This window comes from Thermobia domestica, chromosome 2 (assembly GCF_964235325.1).
Source record: "Thermobia domestica chromosome 2, izTheDome1.hap1.1, whole genome shotgun sequence".
Lineage (NCBI taxonomy): Eukaryota > Metazoa > Arthropoda > Insecta > Zygentoma > Lepismatidae > Thermobia > Thermobia domestica.
Genome location: NC_137455.1, coordinates 35755849 through 35776300, shown reverse-complemented (window position 1 = coordinate 35776300; position 20452 = coordinate 35755849). Strand labels below are relative to the sequence as shown.

The 20452-nt window shown below is 34.5% G+C and overlaps 1 protein-coding gene across 3 annotated transcripts in view; it reads left to right on the top strand.

The window, feature by feature from the left end:
* The window catches only part of LOC145679667 (piezo-type mechanosensitive ion channel component-like), a 215593-nt gene that overhangs the window by 27353 nt on the left and 167788 nt on the right, over positions 1–20452 (top strand). For 2 of the 3 annotated variants that reach the window (XM_081750243.1, XM_081750242.1), the window contains exon 1: positions 8420–8558. The gene's annotated coding sequence lies outside the window, so the exon portion shown is untranslated. Of the gene's footprint in view, positions 1–148; positions 271–5758; positions 5825–8386; positions 8559–20452 lie in introns of those variants that run through there. The other variant, XR_014130497.1, reaches the window with a different exon arrangement.

Below are 20452 nucleotides of genomic sequence, written 5' to 3'. Positions count from 1 at the left end.
ACTTTTTGAGAAAGATAGAATACCGACATGGGCACAAGAAAATTCACTTTCATATTACGGAAAGTGTTAAGAAGACTATATGTTAATACTATATGTGAACACTATATGTTAATTAATATTAGTAGTAACAACGAACATTATTTTTTAGTTATCAGGGAAGGAGATTATTATATGTTCTCAGAAGATGAAGATGAAGACACACTTTCTGAAGAATCTGAAGAATCGGATGAAGAAATTAGCCCAGAAGTAAAGAAATTGACACTCACGAAGGTAAATGTAAAAATCAAAACATAACATCATTAAAAACTAGATAAAATGTCATACCTGGTATACTTTAAGACAATTTAGATCGAAAACATTTGATATTTTGTAATAAGACGATTCACGAAATTCGTTGGTAAATTATAAACTGTACAATGTAAAACATTATTAATGTTTTATCGTCATGAGGTACTAACGCAACGAACATGATACAAGTTTATAAAGGGCCACGGTGACTCTGTGGTAGAGCGCTAACCCCTGATGGGTGGGATCTCTAGTTCGATCTCAGCTATCACCAAGTAGTCTTTGGGTGGGCAAACATCGTGTGTGTGAGTTTTCCCGGGGTTCTTTCGTTTCATCCCACAGTCTTCATTCCACCATTATCATCAGTCTCATTATCACCGTCTCCTTTAATCTTAGATCATAATAGTCGGAGGTGAAACTAGGATATGGACAATCAATTTCTAGTATATACGAGGCGTGTTCGGAAAGTATATACCATTTTGAAAAAAAAAAATACTAAAACAGGTTTGTTCAAGTCAAATTTATTTTTACATGAAAAAGCACACCTTCAACTATTTTTCGATATAGTTTCCACCAATGTTCAAACACTTGCCATAGCGAGTAAGCAACTTGTCCAAACTTTCCTCAAACATCCCGCCAGTGAAGACAACCATAACCTAATAGGTCGGTATCAATCTCATGCAAAACAGTTCTTGAAACTTGAGAAAACTCATCTGAAAGCATTGTCATTGTGCACCTTCTATTCTCACGAATGTTCTCATCCACTATCCTCAGCAACTCATCAGTCACAATAGGGGACGCGGTGCCTCAGTGGTAGAGCGTTCACCTCCGGTGCTTGGGGTCCATGGTTCGATCCCAGCTCGCGCCGTGTGGACTTTGTGGTGGACAAACACCGTACTCGTGGGTTTTCTCGGGTTCTTCCGTTTCCTCCCACTTTCTTCATTCCACCATTTCATTCATTTCTCATCATCACCGTTTCCTTTAGCCTAGTCGGCATAACGTGGGACGTAAAACTCAAAAATTTCATTTCATTTTCATTAGGCCATCCATTTCGTGGTTCGTCGTGGACATTTGTCTGTCCTTTATTGAACTGCCTCACCGACTTTTGCACCATTTCATCACTCATTGCATGTTCATCATAAGTCTCTACAATTTGACAATGAATTTCGAACAGCGTAACGTTCCTTGCATTCAAAAACCGGATAACAGAACGAATCTCAGTCAGCAGCTTTAGCAACATTGTAAACGATCACAGGACACAGTGCACTTGCGACAACACAACAATGCTATCGTCAGTGGAGAAGCAATGAACCAGTGAAACCAACACGATTGCGCGGAGCGCCAACACTAGCGCTGCGGTGGTATTCAAACGAAACGGTACTTACATTCCAGACACGTCTCATATCTTTTAAGAGGCAATAACTTTGATCGAATTGATTGATCAATGGGAATTAAACGCCAATCAAAGGAAAATTTTAATCTAGAGTAGCTACAGCGAAGAACGACTTCTTTTGATTTCAATATTTCCTGTTGGAGGCTTTTATTTTCTCTTCAAATAAAAGTCTCAACAGAAAATATCGAAATCAAGAATAAAGATAAAGATATGTTTAGCATTGAAACGAGGTTTACGCTGTGTGGGTGCGAAGAATCGATTCTAGCGGAAGATAAACGGAGAATGGAAGCAATTCGAAATTTGGATCTACAGAAAATTGGTGCAAATGAAATGGATAAACAAAGTAAGAATGAGAGCACGTTTGTATAAGTAGGAGAAAGAGAGAGAGAGAGGGAGGGAGAGAGAGAGAGAGAGAGAGAGGAAGAAAAAAGAAATATATTGAAGACAATTTCGAATAGAAATAGGTTGATCGGACACATTAGAAGTCCTAGAAGAATAACACTATTTGTTATATGGAGAACAGAAGAAGGAAAAATACAAGGAAAGGCCGTGATTGAAAAATACGTACCAAATAATAGTAGAGAAGAGAGAAAGTTAAAAAAGCTAAAGGGAAATAAAAAATTTGGCTCAGGATAAGGAATTATCGAAAGCTGCTTCAAACCAATCGAGAGTTGACTGAGTCAGGGGGTAATAATGTTAATGCAACGTTATCTGAAATGAAATGAAAATGAAATGAAATTTTGAGTTTTACGTCCCACGGTTATGCCGGTTAGGCTAAAGGAGACGGTGATTATGAGAAATGAATGAAATGGTGGAATGAAGAAAGTGGGAGGAAACGGGAGAACCCCGAGAAAACCCACGAGCACGGTGTTTGTCCACCACAAAGTCCACACGGCGCGAGCTGGGATCGAACCAGGGACCCCAAGCACCGGAGGTGAACGCTCTACCACTGAGCCACCGCGCCCCCGCAACGTTATCTATATGCCAACTATGACATTTAAGAAACATGATACGAGGGCTATCCAGAAAGTAGATTACGTTTTGGAATAAAAAATCAACAAAGTATAGGAAACAAATTTTATTATATACAGATGAAAGCCACACACAAATACTACTTTTCGACATAGTCACCATTCAAATTAAGGCATTTATCGTAGCGATGTACGAGCTTGGAAATTCCTTCGTCGAAAAATTCGGCCGCCTGCGACTTCAACCACTTCGTTACCTCTTCTTGCAGCTGTTCGTCGTCATCAAAACGCTGCATAGCCAGCCACTTCTTCATTGCTGGGAATAGGTGGAAAACTCAAAGAAAGTTCCGTTATTGTGAACTTTCGATTTTCACGGACTTTAACTTCGACTTTTTCGACAAGTTCGGCAGTCACTTTGCTGGGTCTCCCACTTCGATCTTCGTCGTGAACATTGGTTCGGCCATTTTTAAATCTTATGACCCACTGTCGCACTCCACCTTCAGTGATAATGTTGTCCCCATACACTTCACACAGCTGCCGATAGATTTCTATCGGTTTACAGTTTTTTGCTGTCAGAAACCTTATTACTGCACGCATCTCGCAGCTCGCGGGATTTTCAATTAACGCAGACATTTCAAACCGTCACAGTATCTTAATGGAGCACAGCACGAACCTCTCACTAGCACGGCTAGATGCCGACTGAGCTGCGCAACGCTCTGACCCCAAGATGGCCGCGCTAGCCCCGCCCCTACCGGACACAGACGAAAACGTAATCTACTTTCTGGATAGCCCTCGTAAATTGATATATATATATAATGTTCTTCAATATATATAGTTGAGAAAGATGGTGGTATCATTAGATAGGTCCAAGATTTAATAATAATAATAATAATAATAATAATAATAATAATAATAATAATAATAATAATAATAATAATAATAATATAATTTATTTAGATTACTTATATCTTCTTATAAATTAATTCCAAGCGTCTGTTTTTCTTCTCGGCAAATACGTCTATTACTTTCTCCTTGAAAGCCGGATTTATGATTAATATTCTCAATAGGTTCTTTCCTATGGCGATTGAAATTAACGCACTAAGTCTGTCGTCATTCATTGTATTCTTCAGGGATGTTGTAATTCTCTTCAGGGCCTCATTCTTCTCTCCATGCGCGCCGACTACGTGGGTGCTCCGGTGCTCCAGCACCCACACAAATAATCTTGTGGGTGCGCTGCCCCCACAAGATTTTTAGTTTGATAAAAATAAGATAAATATTTCTTATTTGCCATTATCAAAGGATTATAAGCAATTAAATTAAAACATTGAGGTGGAAGTTAAAATATCTAACCTCTAGAACATAATTGTTTGTTTCAAATGTGTTTGTGCAAGGGCAACCAAGCAACACACTAAGTTAGTCACTTTGTAGTTTATGTTCACAACAAAATCCTTGCAAATTCTTTCTGCAATACGATTAAAATTATTTGTTTTTTATGAAGATTTTCCATTTTAATTTGTATGAATGTGGTATTTTCTTTTAGTAATATGTTGGTATCATTGCCTCTTTCAATCATTGTGCATCATGTAAGTTGTTTAAGGTATACATTTAATGTTACAATTACATATGTTGAGAGTATTCATTACAGTAACTTATCCTTAGATCCGGGTTTGAACCCGTTTCTGTTGCGTTTAAGGGTTTGAACCCGTTTCTGTTGCGTTTAAGTTAAGACTTGTTACCGACTGAGATAGGGAGCTCCAAGTTATCCATATAGTACCGGAATATTTTACTTTATCAAACCACAGCTCTTTGTGACACTGTTCATAAAATATTTTAATTGAAAGGAAAACAATCAAAACATATCGAGACTCCCCTGAAAACATATAACACGTCCTGCCATTGATATGCACCCACATAAATTTTGGAAAGTCGGCGCCGTTGCTTCTCTCACATGATGCGATAGTAGCTGGAATATTAAGCACAAGTATAACAAGCAAAGACATTCTTGTAGGCTGTTTGATTCGATGTATTGAAGTACATTAATAGACCTAATATATTTATTTTCGTCAGAGTAGATGACCATCAGTTCATTCTGCAGCTAACTCGCGTCAAAAAGAATACGGTTTAAGGGGATACTCTTGTTTCTTCCTAGAAAAATCATTCATGTCATCCTGAAACTGTTGACAGTCAAGTAGTTCTACAAATTCCAAAGAGAACAAATCACGAGAACAAGTTCCCGCCTGAACTGCAAGTGCAGAGTTCCTACTGGACAGGGAAGTCAGGGAAGTTCAGGGAAAAAGACTGGAAATCAACGAAAGTCAGGAAAAGTTTATAAAATATATGTTTCTAACATTAATTGTATACCAATTTCAGCTTAGCCAATCGTTGTTCAGATTTTTATGGAAGTTAAGTGGAATCTACATATGAGCAATTGATTAGTATTTGCCTCTATAGAATAAGTGTTCTCATATATAAATATTCACCGTTCCAATTTTATGTGTTTTATGGTTTTTGCACCGTGTAGTAACACCAAGTACAACCTATCAGCATTGCACTGTATGAACAATGGATACGAGCATTCTTTCTTCACATAATACTGCACACCTCATTTCGAAGCAGCCATTACAGATGCCGTCTTGCGTTTGACACACAAGCTTTTTTTTTCTTTGCCTGCATTGAGTTCCTTCACAACACGAAGAATGATCTCTGACATTCCTTGTGCAGCCTTTATCACGAGAAATATCGAAGAACCCTAAGAATCTTTGTTATACTTGATCGTTCAGACATTATTGCACTATCACACTTATCTGCGCTATACAATAAACATGTGTTGTTTTGTTTCGTTGACTTGTACTGAAACCAACCCTGCTCGTAAAATTTCGTCTCTCATTATACCGTTTAAAACACATGACACGTATTCAATGAAGTCATTTTCTAGATCACTTGATGTTCCTTTAAAAGCAAAATCAGATTCTAAATGCTGTCTCATAAGTTGTTCTTCTTATAATTAGATTTTCTTGTTACTTAGTTAGTTAGAGTAGTTTAGTTAGTATATAGTAAAAAAAAATCGTTTTTGTTTAAAAGTTATACTGTTTTGTTTTCCATTGTTACATAGATGATGGCAACATTTGGAGCTTCTGACATTGAAAAAATTCGTAAACGAATGGAAGAAAAGGAAGAGGTGAGTAGTAATGGTTTTATCTGTTTGTTTGACTAGAATTTAATATTGATCAGTGTTCGAAGTTTGACTATCCTTTCAACACTGAGAACATATGAAACAACTTCATGTGGAATCCGAACCTCGTGACCCCTCTGGGAACCGATCCCAGGTTTTTCCGCATAGAAGACTAGTAGCTTGCCATTTAACTGCAAAAGAATCTTTACAACATAATATTGAAGATGTATACATTTCTATTGTAAAACATTTGTTGTGACTAGCGTGTTAAGACCTGAAAAAGAAATAAAACTGCGAATGCAGGATCCGTGGAAGTAATAGGACATGAATATACAGGGTATTTCAAACAAAATGACCTGATTTTAAAAGTCCATATGTGTTGATAAAAACATACTACAAAAATGGGACAAATTGCAAAATACTCACAAAATCTTCAAGTTGTAGCTATACTATTACAAATTCTCTATGTGTCCACCAGCAGTAGCACGAACAACATCTAGACGATAGCTGAATTCGTCATAAAATTTACACAAAGAGGCCGATCTGAACTATTACCTTTGCACAAGCATCCTCTCTTCAAATTGGCGATGTTAACGATGAATGTTGTTGGGTGTAGGCGGATCGATTTCAAAATGCCGAAGAAAAGCACACTGGACCGAAATCACTAACTGCAGCATACAAAAGGCCTTCTGTTGAGCATACGCCATCTTACTTCTGACTGACTGCAAACTAAGAAGACTGGCATCTAATAGCGATTTTCTGAAACTCTAGGCCACGCCCATTCAAACAACATTCATTTCCTTGCCGGCACGTCCCATGTGTTCCGTAATTATTATCGTCCAAAATCAGGTCATTCTTTTTGAAACACGGTGTATTTGAAAGAATTTTTTTTAAAAAATCATGCCTCATATGATTGGATGTTTAATTTTCATATATATTATTTTGCATTAAACATGGAGTCCTCTATAAAATTGTATTTACTAGTTATTTATTTATTTATTTATGTAATTGAATTATTACCTCTCACGGATGAATTCAAAGAGGACGATGGGAAACGAATTTTGATGATAGTGAAATCACATGCCTTGAAAGTATTATTATTATTATTATTATTATTATTATTATTATTATTATTATTATTATTATTATTATTATTATTATTATTATTATTATTCAGAAGCAAGTTTCGAGGTAGCAGTCTTCCATTCTCATATTATGATTTAATTTTACAAATTCAACACGTCAATCATATTAATTATTTACAAAACACTAGGAACATTTTTTAAATCCTTTCATATCCATACTTCTTGAGAATAAATACAAGTACTAGTGGTTTCTCGTACAATGCAAAGAACCTGAACCCTGTGAAATTATTAGGTTGTACCATCTTTTGTTTTAATATTCACTTTATTATTCCAGTGTCTCTCCGAGCTATACTTTTTTCCACTTATTCATCTGCAAAAGATGGACAACCAAACAAAAGACAGAATGTGCTCTGTCTCTACTCTTGTAATAGTATCTATGCATTTGCCGTTCAGTTTCTGTAAAGGAAAGAAGTTGATTTTCTGCTGGACCAGTCGAAGCTCAACATATAAACAATGGAAGGAAAGAAGTCATTCTGCCCTTGCGGTTTATATGAGCCATACTTATTCACTCATACATCAATTGAACTTAGAGTGAATGTTTATTGAAATAAAGAAGGACAAAAGAATAATATCAACCAGACTCTCCTTGACTATGTTAGTCTTTTATTTTATTAAAAGACGTCTCTTTGTCTTCTTCAGGGACTCACTCTACGTCTATTCTTTTTTCTAGAACTTAAATATATCAAACCATCTCTGCCCCCATTTGCTGATTTATCACATTTCGACCGAATGCTTGGCCCATTTCTTCCCGCTTCAGTAGGGTTTGCTCCAAGTTTAAACTCGTAACGTATCAAACCTAACGCTATTAGAGGTTTCCAGGTATGACCTGACCTCAATGGTATTCCCGTTTAACCGTATTGGCTATAGCCAACAGGCTACAAGCGAAAAAATCACTGACACGTTACTTTTATCCTTTTTGTTTTCATCTATGACTGTAGAGAGAGACCACATTCAAAGCTACCAAGTAGAATTCTGATTTTTTTTTTTTTTTTTTTTTTTTTGCGTAGTTGATACTTTAATCTACAAAATAAGTTTTGTTACCATAATTCCATGCTCAAAAAATTCAAGTATATTCTTGTTTCTTTGCACAGAGATGTAATGAAGTTGCTTCAACTTGTACAGTATCAGAAAACAGTATGGTCCTTTACTGAATAAAATAGAGCTCCCTCGTAGCTATGTGAACGCGGGAGATCCGGGTTCATTTCTTGGTAGGAGCTCATGTGATTCGAATCCCACGTTGAGCTGTAGGTCCACATCTCCTATAGCTTCGCTGCTGAAAGGTACACTAAATTCAAATCAAATCATACATCAGAATAAATTAGTTTAATTTAGTATCTTGTTGTTTCCCCTCTAATTTCCCTTTTTTTCCTCAAAAATTACTGTTGTTTAACTGTTAAATTATTCAATATATATTTACTCATAGGCTGAAAAAGAATCACGATCAGAAAGTCCAGAAACATCACAGAAAGATAGTCATGAAAAGCCAGAAAGTTATGAAGCATCAACGACCCGTAAATCATCGACAAGTACAGAAAGAAGTAAAAAGGATGAGCCAGAAGATACGGAAAAACATGAACAGAGACGTACCGATGAAGGTAAATTGACTTTTATTTTCCTTGTATATTTATTATAATAATCTTTACAGATTTCATAAAGATACTTCATGATATTATTATTTTACTTGACATTATTAATGGTATTTTCCAGAAATGCACAGTGAAACTTCTCTCAATGACATTATTTTCTCACAAGTAAACCTTACGTTGGGTGAATCGAGTTGCTGACTGAGACACATATGAGAAAGTAGTACTAAATATGGTCAGTATTTCAGTGAAGTTGTAGGTGCGAAGCTCCAGGGGTTTAGGAGATACAGCTACCAGAACATCACATGGAAGTACACAATAGTCTTCATACAGTTGGAGGTAAAAGCCCTGTAAGACCTCTTGTAACGACAAAAGGTGAATAACAAATATATGGGTACATATTAGGACTAGGGGGAAGTCATATAGTAAGGGTATACCTGACGGCGGCCATCTTGAAATCCGACATTTTGAATTAAGTTTAAGTTTTTAATATATGAATAGGGTCATGTGATACATGACATAAGGCGCAAATTTAATCAGAAGAACAATGGTTACGTTAATTTTGTTTTACGCGCAATTGGTAAAGAGTTGCAGGGAAATTAAATATTGTTGCAGCATATGTATTAGTCCTTTACCCCACCTTGTAAATTTTGCGTTAATGATAATAATAAAAAGCAGGTGGATAAATATTAGATCTGTGGTAAGAGTTGCCTTAATTGCGGCCATGTTCAAATCCGCCATTTTGAAAGTTTTAAACACAACGCATAACATTGACACCTTATTAATAGCAAATTTTACCATAAATCCAACGGTATAACCATTTTTGCTTTATCATTAACCAGAACAAAATTAAATGGGAATAGAGTAATGCAATAGATGACTTCGGGCTAGAAGTTAATCAGAAATACAATGGTGGCGTTACAATGTTAGTTCTTGTGCAAGTCATTTGTACAAGTCATGCACTCTTTTCTGAACTACATATTGATTGTACTAATTGAAGACTTTGTCTGGAAGAAAGACCCAAGTTCAATTATGACTCAATTCCCCTTTGGTCATTTTTCCTTAAATTAGCAACTTGTTAATGCGATAACAAATGCTGGTTAATGATAAAACAAAAATGGTTATACCGTTGGATTTATGGTAAAATTTGCTATTAATAAGGTGTCAATGTTATGCGTTTTGTTTAAAACTTTCAAAATGGCGGATTTGAACATGGCCACCATCAAGGCAACTCTTACCATAGATCTAATATTTATCCACCTGCTTTTTATTTAATTATTATCATTAACACAAAATTTACAAGTTGGGGTAAAGGACTAATACATATGCTGCAACAATATTTAATTTCCGTGTAACTTTTTACCAATTGCGCGTAAAACAAAATTAACGTAACCATTGTTCTTCTGATTAAATTTGCGCTTTAAATCATGTATCACATGATCCTATTCCTATTTTAAAAACTTAACTTTAATTCAAAATGTCGGATTTCAAGATGGCCGCCGTCAGGTATACCCTTACTATATGACTTCCCCCTAGTCCTAATATGTACCCATATATTTGTTATTCACCTTTTGTCGTTACAAGAGGCCTTACAGAGCTTTTACCTCCAACTGTATGAAGACTATTGTGTACTTCCATGTGATGTTCTGGTAGCTGTATCTCCTAAACCCCTGGAGCTTCGCACCTACAACTTCACTGAAATACTGACCACATTCAGTACTACTTTCTCATATGTGTCTCAGTCAGCAACTCGATTCACCCAAACGTAAGGTTTACTTGTCAGGAATCGATTTGAAATCCCGTAAGGAAAATGTACAGGATGCGGCAGTAGATTGGCGATTTTAAAAACGTTATTACGAGGAAATGATGAAATTTATTTGAATGTAACAAGTTGGAATACAAACTAGACATGAAAGCACTTATTTATTTGTGAATTTAAATCACCGAACAGAAAATAGTGTTGCACAAAATTAAATAATAAAAAAATAGTATTGCACCACAAGAGAAAATTATCACAACGATTTTTTTCAAAGATTTCTTGTCTGCATGTCAATTCCAGAATTAAAACGTCGCATTCACAAAGAAGTTCCAAGAATTCTCTTAATATGCTGCCAAAAGTAATGGGTATCTTTAGCAAAAGAGTTACTAAATGTGCACAGTAGGATGGCGGCCATCTGACAGATGTCATTTTTTGGGCAGTTGCGTTTTCGCTGAAACATTATTTTCTTTATTTTGTGCCACATTGTTTCCTGTTTGGTGACTTAAACTCAAAAATAACTAAATGCTTTCATGTCTTGTTTGTATTCCAACTTCTTACAACCAAATAAATTTCATCATTTCCTCATAATAACGTTTTTAAAATCGCCCGATTCACTGCCGCAAGCTGTACTAAAGCTCAATTCAACGACCACCACTCACCAGACCACCAGGCGCAGTGGAAATCCCGTGGACCCGTCTTTAGCGACCATTTCTTGCTTAACAACAACTAGAGTCGATGAACAAACTACAGATGCTTTCTCCCTGCTCCTTGCCAGCTGAAAATGCTTTGTCAGCACAAAGACAAGACAATTTGTGTAGGGACTGTTGGAACTGAACATTGCTGTGTAACGTATGGGTAGCGGGAGATTATTCACTCTATCCATCTGAAATGTCTTACAACACAATGAAAAGAAATATGCTCCGTGCCAAGAAGGTGTACAATTCTGAAATGAACTCGAGTATCAGTGTTCTTCGTAAATTGAACTGAAATGAACCAAACTGATGCACACTCATGTCCAAAATTATTGCCGCATGTCTATAAATATGTTGTTGTAGAAATATAATTTGATAACGAGTTCGCCCGGTATTTCTTATAATGTTAGTGTATGTATAATCAGCAAATACATGTATGTAGCAAATTTCATGTCAAAAGAGCAGTAAATAAGAAGAATAAAATGAAAATAAAACTTTCTTGTCCATTTAGCAACATTTTGTTTTACTCACTCTAATTTTCGTATTTATAATTCTTTTCCTATGAAATTTACAACAGATATACATTTCCCGATTATACACATAGTATCAGTATTAAAAGTACCCTACAAAATCATTATAAAATTATATTCTTACAAGAAGACAGATATAGATATGCGACAATTATTTTGGACATGAGTGTACAAGGTTCATTAAATAAATAACCGGAAATATAATTTTTGGAAAATATTTAATGAAAGCTAAAAATAATTACAAAGGTACCTTGGATTCTGAACGCCTCAGAACTTAAAAAAAACTTGGAATACGAACCAAAATTTCGAGCACATTTTGCCTCTGAATGCGGATGCTGCTTTGGAATCCCAACGACCAACAAGTACTTGGTATGTGTTTTCGCGTGTTTTCTCTCCGCTTTGTTGTTCAGTTCGTTGACGAAAGTTGGAGTGAAAGCATCTCCTGTGGTTTTCACTGCTAATTTGATACCCTTGTATCTGTTTCGTTATTCTTTTAAATATAATAGCAACTTAATGTTCGCTATGGGTCCTGAAAAAATAATTCTTATTCAAGTATAATTATTACTGAAGATTTTACATTAAAATCCAGTGTATAACTTTTAAAATCATTCAAGTTCGTGGGACCCAGAACCCACCATCTAAGTGTAATCTAGGTGGTGTTGCCTATACATGCTCTGTCTGAGATAATTCTTACATGGGCAATTAATGTGACGTCACACACCAGTGCGAAGGCCTTGTAATCTAGATGGCGTTGCCCAGGAACGGGTTAATAAAGTTTCTATTATTTTAAATTGAAAAACTTGTCTTCGAACTCGAACAGGGTTCTGGAATGGATTAAGTTCTTATTCTAAGGCATCACCGTACATTACTATTTTTTAACATAGCTCTCTCTCACCTAGTGCAATTCATTTACGCTAGCACTTGAAAAGGGTACTCATTCCACAGAAGACAAAAAAATCTTTTAAGTGCATGCGTAATCACTCATTCACCGGACCGGTAACTGAATTTTCTTGTCATTCTCGAACCTCGATCCATTCCATCTAGGGATACCAGATTGAATGGAAGGCAAGTCCGGAGATACCAGTTTTGTAATTGAGCACACAAGTTTGAAACTGAAAATTTGATTCATGTTTACAGAATTGCCACTGTAACTCAACACATATAACCACTATTACTAGTTATAGCTACACCACCATTACTACGAACCAAACCTATAGTGTACCGAGCTAAATTTAGATAAACTAGTGATTATAGGGACCTACCTTTTTATTCATAATTTTTAGAGCTCCTCACTGCGTTATGAAGAACCAGAATCATAATGCAGTGATCGTGACAGGTAATTTCCAGATTCATCTGGACAACAAATTTCAGTCATCAGAAGTTTTGTTGGCATTCTATTTGTATAATCTGACAATAAAGTTTTCGATACACTAAACACTCGTTCAACATGCACATTACAGACTGGCATAGCGATAATATGTTGAGTTATTTTGAACAAGTTTGGTGGAACTGTTCTCTCGAAAAATGCACTTCATAATTTACAGTTATTATTATCCTTCCTATCAAATTTTAATATTCCACATTTTAAAACAAAGAACTCATTCTACAGTCCATTTCAATAGAAACTTATTTTAATTTCTATCTCCACCTCTGTTATATATCTAAATGTTGGTGTTATGCGATATTAAAGGCGCAACAATGGAAATAATTTAAACCTAACCTTTTCTTATAGTAAAAATATAATGGTTATAGATAATGGAAAACAGCTAAGTAGAACCTTATATAGAACTCAACAATTCAAACTCAACAAAATGTCTGGGACTTTGGTAAATCACAGTCTTCCTTAGGAAGCACACATATCTTCATTGATCAAAAGCTCAATAAAATGCTCTATACATTAAAATCTATCAAATATGTTTTAAATCTAGATACGTTTCGTAACTTATATTTCGGACTCTTTCAGTCTTTACTAACATATGGTATAATCTTCTGGGGAAGTTCCCAAAAAGGTAATATGTTTTTCGTGATTCATAAAAGGGTTTTAAGAACTATAACAGGGGCAAAATTAAACGACTCCATAGGCCAATATTCAAAGAACTTAAAATATTGCCTTTACCCTGTCAATACGTATTTCACTTTTTTTTTTTTTTTTTTTTTTTTGTTAAAACCAACATTGAATTACTTAACACACCATCAATCCATAAATACTATACCAGGCGTAAGGATGAAATCCCCAGCAAACAGCATCACACAAAGTTATATGAAAGGAATCCAACATTTATGGGTACCATATTATATAACAAACTTCCTCAATATATTCGAATGACAGAATAAAGAGGAGAATTCAAGAGCTTACTGAAAACATATCTGTTACAGCACTGCTTTTATTCCGCGAATGTATTCCTAGATGTGTAAATGAATTTGATTACTGATAGTCTTAAAAATGTCTATTGTTTTGTATCGTAGATATAGCTTAGTATTTTAATGTAATCAGTATGTGTATGTATCTTCATACGTTGACGAGTCTTATTCATACGCATGAATTCATGCAATCTGTATCATTATAAAGACGAAATGAAATGAAACATAGATATACATAATGAATCATAGATAGTTTAGTATAAGACACATAGGTTGAGTTAGTTGGCTCATAGACATGTAGAATGTATTAGGAATTCGGGCATTTTGAACGGCGCGGCGCCCAGAGATATGGCAGCCCTAAGTGCATCTCTAAGTAGGCTAAAGGCTTCGAAATTTGAACCCAACTTCCATCTTTATTGATAATATAGTAAATGATTCACCGTCAGCTTCTTACTGGCTCAAAATATCCCTGCATACATCAACACATCTCTCTTTCATTTCTAATGTTAAACGTTTCGAAACGCACCTCTCAGTGTAAGTGGACAAAGTTCGAACTATCAAGTACTGAAACATTTGTTTTTTTTTAGTGGTTTTGAATACCCGGGAGTTTTTTTCTTTATTATTGGACCAAAAACAGCAATAATGTAAATAATTTATTCAAGTTTGTGATACGAGTGTTCGTGTTCGTGATCCCAGCGCGGGCCAAAGTATATTAGACTATGGAGTTTTAAGAAAAACGCACGCAAAGTAATGGATGTAAGATACAACGACTCACCAAAGGTAGCCGTTAACCCTGGTTCAGTTAATATAAGTATATCTCTAGTGGCAATACTCATTTATACCTTAAAATATCATCTGATGTTATATTCACTAAGATGATCACCTTTTAACGAAATTACAAGTTCATGATAAATATTAAATAATTTATTCTTTGATTCCCCTTTAACGTATATTCACACAAACTGTCTTGCAACCAAACATGTTAAGTAAGTATATATAAACAACGACATAGCAACCAACAAGACAATAATATATATTTCTTATATTAAAAACATTCTTCTTCTATTATTTTAATTAACGTTATAATATGTATAGTGCTTGTGTAAAAGCACTTTCTGCCCGAAAGATAAACAATTATGAATCATACAATTATGAATCGATACAAAGTATCTCGTTATATAAAATGTCGCTCGATAAAGGGACTAAATATAAAAGTTACATGGAAGCTTGACTTTTATATTTAAGAACCACTGGTCCGTTTATAATAATAACATGATAATAGTTGTGTTCTTTACATTTTGATCGCCCTTCATATATATAACTTCGTTCAGTCACCTCATATAAATACATTTATAATAAAACTTTCATTCCACTATTATTTATCTTTTATCATTAAAAAGTCGTCGCTTACTAATACAATTAACGAAGGATGCGAAATCAAAAGCATAAGAGATAATTACATCCTAAAACATAAATTACAATGATCAATAGTTTCATGCATTATTAAAAACGGTCATGTTAAAAATGGTTAATCTTTACAGAGCGAATTATATAATAATTACGTTAGATGACATTTTAAAGTATGTATCATATCAATAAGGTGTCAGGATACAAAAGAATCTTATCCGAGTATCATATAAGGTAACGCATGGGTACGGTCGTCGGATAATTAGCTTAATAGAATGAGCCTTATACTGAATATAATCTTTGACAATAAAGTTCCAACACAAATCAATATAATATAAATAACCTTTGTTTTTAAAATCATTTGGAAATTAATATTTGTTAATGAGAATTAAAGAAAATTAAATTAAGTAAAAATCAAAAATAAAATGTAACCTATGCTCGGGCGAGCGAAAAGAAGGAATTAAAGTTATTTTCACACAAACAGAAGTCTTAGTTTCCTTCATTCTTATTTATTTGAGCAAGAATGTCAGGTGCAACTAACCTTTTTACCAGCTGCATCCATTTTTCTCTTGTATACTGGGTAGGCCTCCAAACCTTCAACTCATCTATATTACGAAGTCCAATTGACGTACCTGTTTTAGCGTTCAACAATTCAAAAACTTTAGGGTTTATTTCCTTGAAACATAAATAAGGACCTGAGAAAACGTCACAAAATTTATAAATCTTCTTTAACAACGCATTACTTTGTGGGTGTTGTTTTCATTATTGACATTAACACATAAATTTGAAGATAAATATTCATAAGAATCAATAGCTGATATGGGTTTAACCCCTACCACATCAGCTGCAGTCAGTTTAAATTCGTACTCGTGTATGGTTCCAATAAAGTACATTGTATTGCACAATCCTGATTATGTTCCGCATTATTATTTTGTACAGGAATTGCGTGATTGTTTTGATTATGATACGAAGTGCCATCTCTTAAATTAAAGTTACGTCTATCAATACGGTTTACAGTATTTCCAGAATTACGCCATACATTTCGTCTGTTTTGGAACCTACTTCGGTTAAATGGTCTGACATAATTATTATCACAATTAGTTAGGTTAGGTGGATTTACATCATATCTTTGCCTATTCTGATTATTTAAATTTACTCTATTCAGGTTATGTTCCGTATTGTTTACATTACGAATATTTACATTCCGGACAGGTACTGACCTAAGGTTATCTGAATTATTTCTAATTTTACCTACTCCAGTTTGATTATTCTGTGCCTGGTATTGACTTTCGTAATATTGAACAAGCATTAGCAGATGATTGAAACTTATGCACTGTGTAGAAAGCAGAATTTGTTGCAATTTAAAAGGTAGTAGATTTCGGACAGATGCAATCACTCTGGATTCAGATTGTAGTGGATTTACAACTTTTAATTCATTGTAAGTGTTCACAACAAAATCAACAATAGATTTGTGTAGGCGAGGATGAAAAGGTTGGTTTCTAATCATAGCGTCTCTGTTAGCAAGTAAAAAGTCGTTCTCATAATTTGCGATCAACGCTGCTTTGAATTCCTCATATGTTTTGACGTGTTCCCGTACTGCTTTAAACCATAAAGAACACGGTGGGAGTAATAAATGAGGGATTAGTTTCATATATTGAGATTTATCTATACACATTATACTGCATTCATCCTGAAATTTTTCCAGGAAAGAAGTAGCATTTTCATTGCAGCTGCTACCACTAAACTTACTCATAGCTCGTATTTCGCTCATTTTTACACTTAACTTTATATTTCTTTCACCATTTCGTGTTAAATGGAAATTTCTACCTACTGTGTTATGCGTGATCCCACCATCTCTTTTCCGCGTGTTATGCGTGGTTCCACCATCTCTTTTCCGCCCATCTATATTCCTTTGTTGAATTCTTTCCAAAATAATATCCTCATCGGATGGGTTACTTGAAGAAGAAGTAACACAAGATCCACGTCGATCTGCTTCGGGTGAATGCGAGGGCATCTCTTGTGAATGAGGGAATTCCAAACGATCAGTAACAACGTTGTTGTTGGATGTATTGTCTTTAACCTGTAACGCCCTAATTTCCTCCTGTATGGTAGATATCAATTGTGTATTTGCACGTATTTGGTTAGAATTATCTGTCACCTGAATCTTTTGCTGACGAACAGAAGATTCTATTACTTCAAAATCTTTTTTTATAATATTGACTTCTTGGATTACATGATTGTAGTTATCCTTGCAATCTTCAGATAATCTTTTTAATTTATCATCAAATTGTAGCGTGATGTCTCTCACAGCTTGGGTTACAGATTGATCTATTTGTTCTAATCGTCTACTCAATTCTTCATACTGTCTACTAGATTCTTCAGATTTTTGCTGTACCGTTTGATTTAATTCTTCAGACATTTGAGCTAAATTTTGTTCCTGTCGCTGTAATGCTATTAGAATTCTGTCCTCTAGTGTCGACATTCCAGGTGTAATGGGAGCTATGTTCTGCTCATTGTTAACACCGTCAACAGTTTCATTCTCTACTGTCTCACCAATCATGACTTTTCTTATGATTACTCTGCCACTTCTAAGAATGGTTGAGTTAGTATTCATGAACCTTCTTATCAAGTAAATTCACCCTTACTTTAAACTTCGGGATATGAATTTACAATAATCCCGGGTGAGGTAACCAAAATTTTACAACGACTCACCAAAGGTAGCCGTTAACCCTGGTTCAGTTAATATAAGTATATCTCTAGTGGCAATACTCATTTATACCTTAAAATATCTTCTGATGTTATATTCACTAAGATGATCACCTTTAACGAAATTACAAGTTCATGATAAATATTAAATAATTTATTCTTTGATTCCCCTTTACGTATATTCACACAAACTGTCTTGCAACAAACATGTTAAGTAAGTATATATAAACAACGACATAGCAACCAACAGACAATAATATATATTTCTATATTAAAAACATTCTTCTTCTATTATTTTAATTAACGTTATAATATGTATAGTGCTTGTGTAAAAGCACTTTCTGCCCGAAAGATAAACAATTATGAATCATACAATTATGATCGATACAAAGTATCTCGTTATAAAGATGAGTTATTTTCTAGGTTATAGAACCTAGAACTGAATGGCACTCACCAAGTTATGGCTTATACTGATAGTGTCAGTTTTATATGAGGTTATAGAAAGAAATGTAGAGGTTTTACTAAACGCTTGCAGAGACATTGGTTTAGAACAATAACAGGAAAAGCTAAGTACATGAAATTCACACTAACCGTAATACGCAAATTATAGAGACCTTAAAATATCACGGTAACTGCCAATATGTCATGAAAGTACAAAGGTATGCAAGAAATAAAATTGAAGATTAGTAAGATGCTATATATTCCATGTGGAGGTCATTCCTTAAATATTATTGGTAGAGCGCAATTAACTGTTGTTTAGATACAGTAATTTTTTTTGGGGGGGGATTATTAAAAGAACATATATATGTAATTTCTTTTCATCATCTACACATAGATCGGCGGTGCTGTTGTTATTCTTGAAAGATGATTCAAAAGTTAGTCAATCACTGCAAAACTCCAAGATTAGTCTCGATCTATGCAATAAATTATATACTTCCCTTTCGGATTTCGTTAAATTCAGAGATTTTTTGATCATTTCAAGAACAGGCAAAAAACAAATTACCCGATGATGACAAGAAAAGCAGAAGATCTAGAAGGAGGCATATAAATGACGATGAGATGATGCTCTAGAGAACCTTGAGCTAAGAGACAAGTTCAGAATCGTAGCATTTATACCTGTGATAGATGCTTTAGAATCTAATTTGGCACACAGGGCATCAATATACAATAGTACCCCAAAAAAGTTTTCATTCCTAACGAAACTAAATACGACAGAAGAAAAAAAATCGTCTTTAAGCCAAACATATCCTGAAGATTGTGGACATGGACGTTGTTGGCAGAAGTCAAACATTTTTCATCAAAAGGTTAGATTTAGTCAAAGTCATACACAGGAAAATCTGACACATCACGATCTGACACATCACGATCTGTATCAAGTAATATTTAATGACCATGTCCAATCAGCATTCCGTAATGTAGAAACAATTCTAGAATGTAATTTCCTTTGTGTGATGATTTCAACTTGCCGTGGAGAAAAATCTTTTCTCAGCCAAAGAGGGTAAAATGAATTTAGAACAATAATATTTTATGACAAACTTATGTAACCTCTGCCTCATGTGTGTAGAAAGTGGAAAGATTAATGATATAATCGATGACTGTTTTGGCAAAGACAAGAAGGAAAGTGTTTTAATGTAGATGATGTTTGTTCATTCTTTACATACCAGTATATAACGAATCATGATGAAATTATACAGTTGAATGAGTATTGGGCAAATAGTAATATAATTAGTCACATTAAATATTTGTTGTTATTGATATTTTATATGAATATGACATACGTATTACTAGAATTACCGTCTTTTGCACCAACTAAGTTAGTGTAACAGGTTACAAAGATCTGTTGTCCCAATGAATAGTGTGGACTACTATGGTCACATTGATATTCAATAAAAATGCATTAGCATAGGTTATAACATAATGTCGTATTATTAATGCTATATATAAGCAAATCAAAATGATGGACCCGATTTCAGAAAGTTATTGTGTAAAATCTAATGAACATATGTTATTATGAAACATATGCAAAGAAAGGTAAATTGTCAAAGTTTTCTTGGAACATATTCATAAATGTTCTATGGGAGCACCTCGCGTACCACGGCACACATTAAGCCGATAGTCTATCTCCTTCCAAAGCTTTTCCAGCATGTAGCCGTCAATATCAGCAATGGCTAATATTGCACAAAAAATATATAATAATAATAATAATAATAATACTAATACTAATACTAATAATAATACTAATACTAATAATAATAATAATAATAATAATAATAATAATAATAATAATAATAATAAAAAATAAAGAACAAAAAATAAAAAAAATAAAGATATGATTATGGAGGTGGTTTGGATATGTTGTTTTGGGAGGTTGAGGAATGATTGGGTAGGAAAGGTTTGGTGGTGGAGGATGTTGTGGTATAAGAAGTGGATGGGTTAATGAGAGTTATTGTG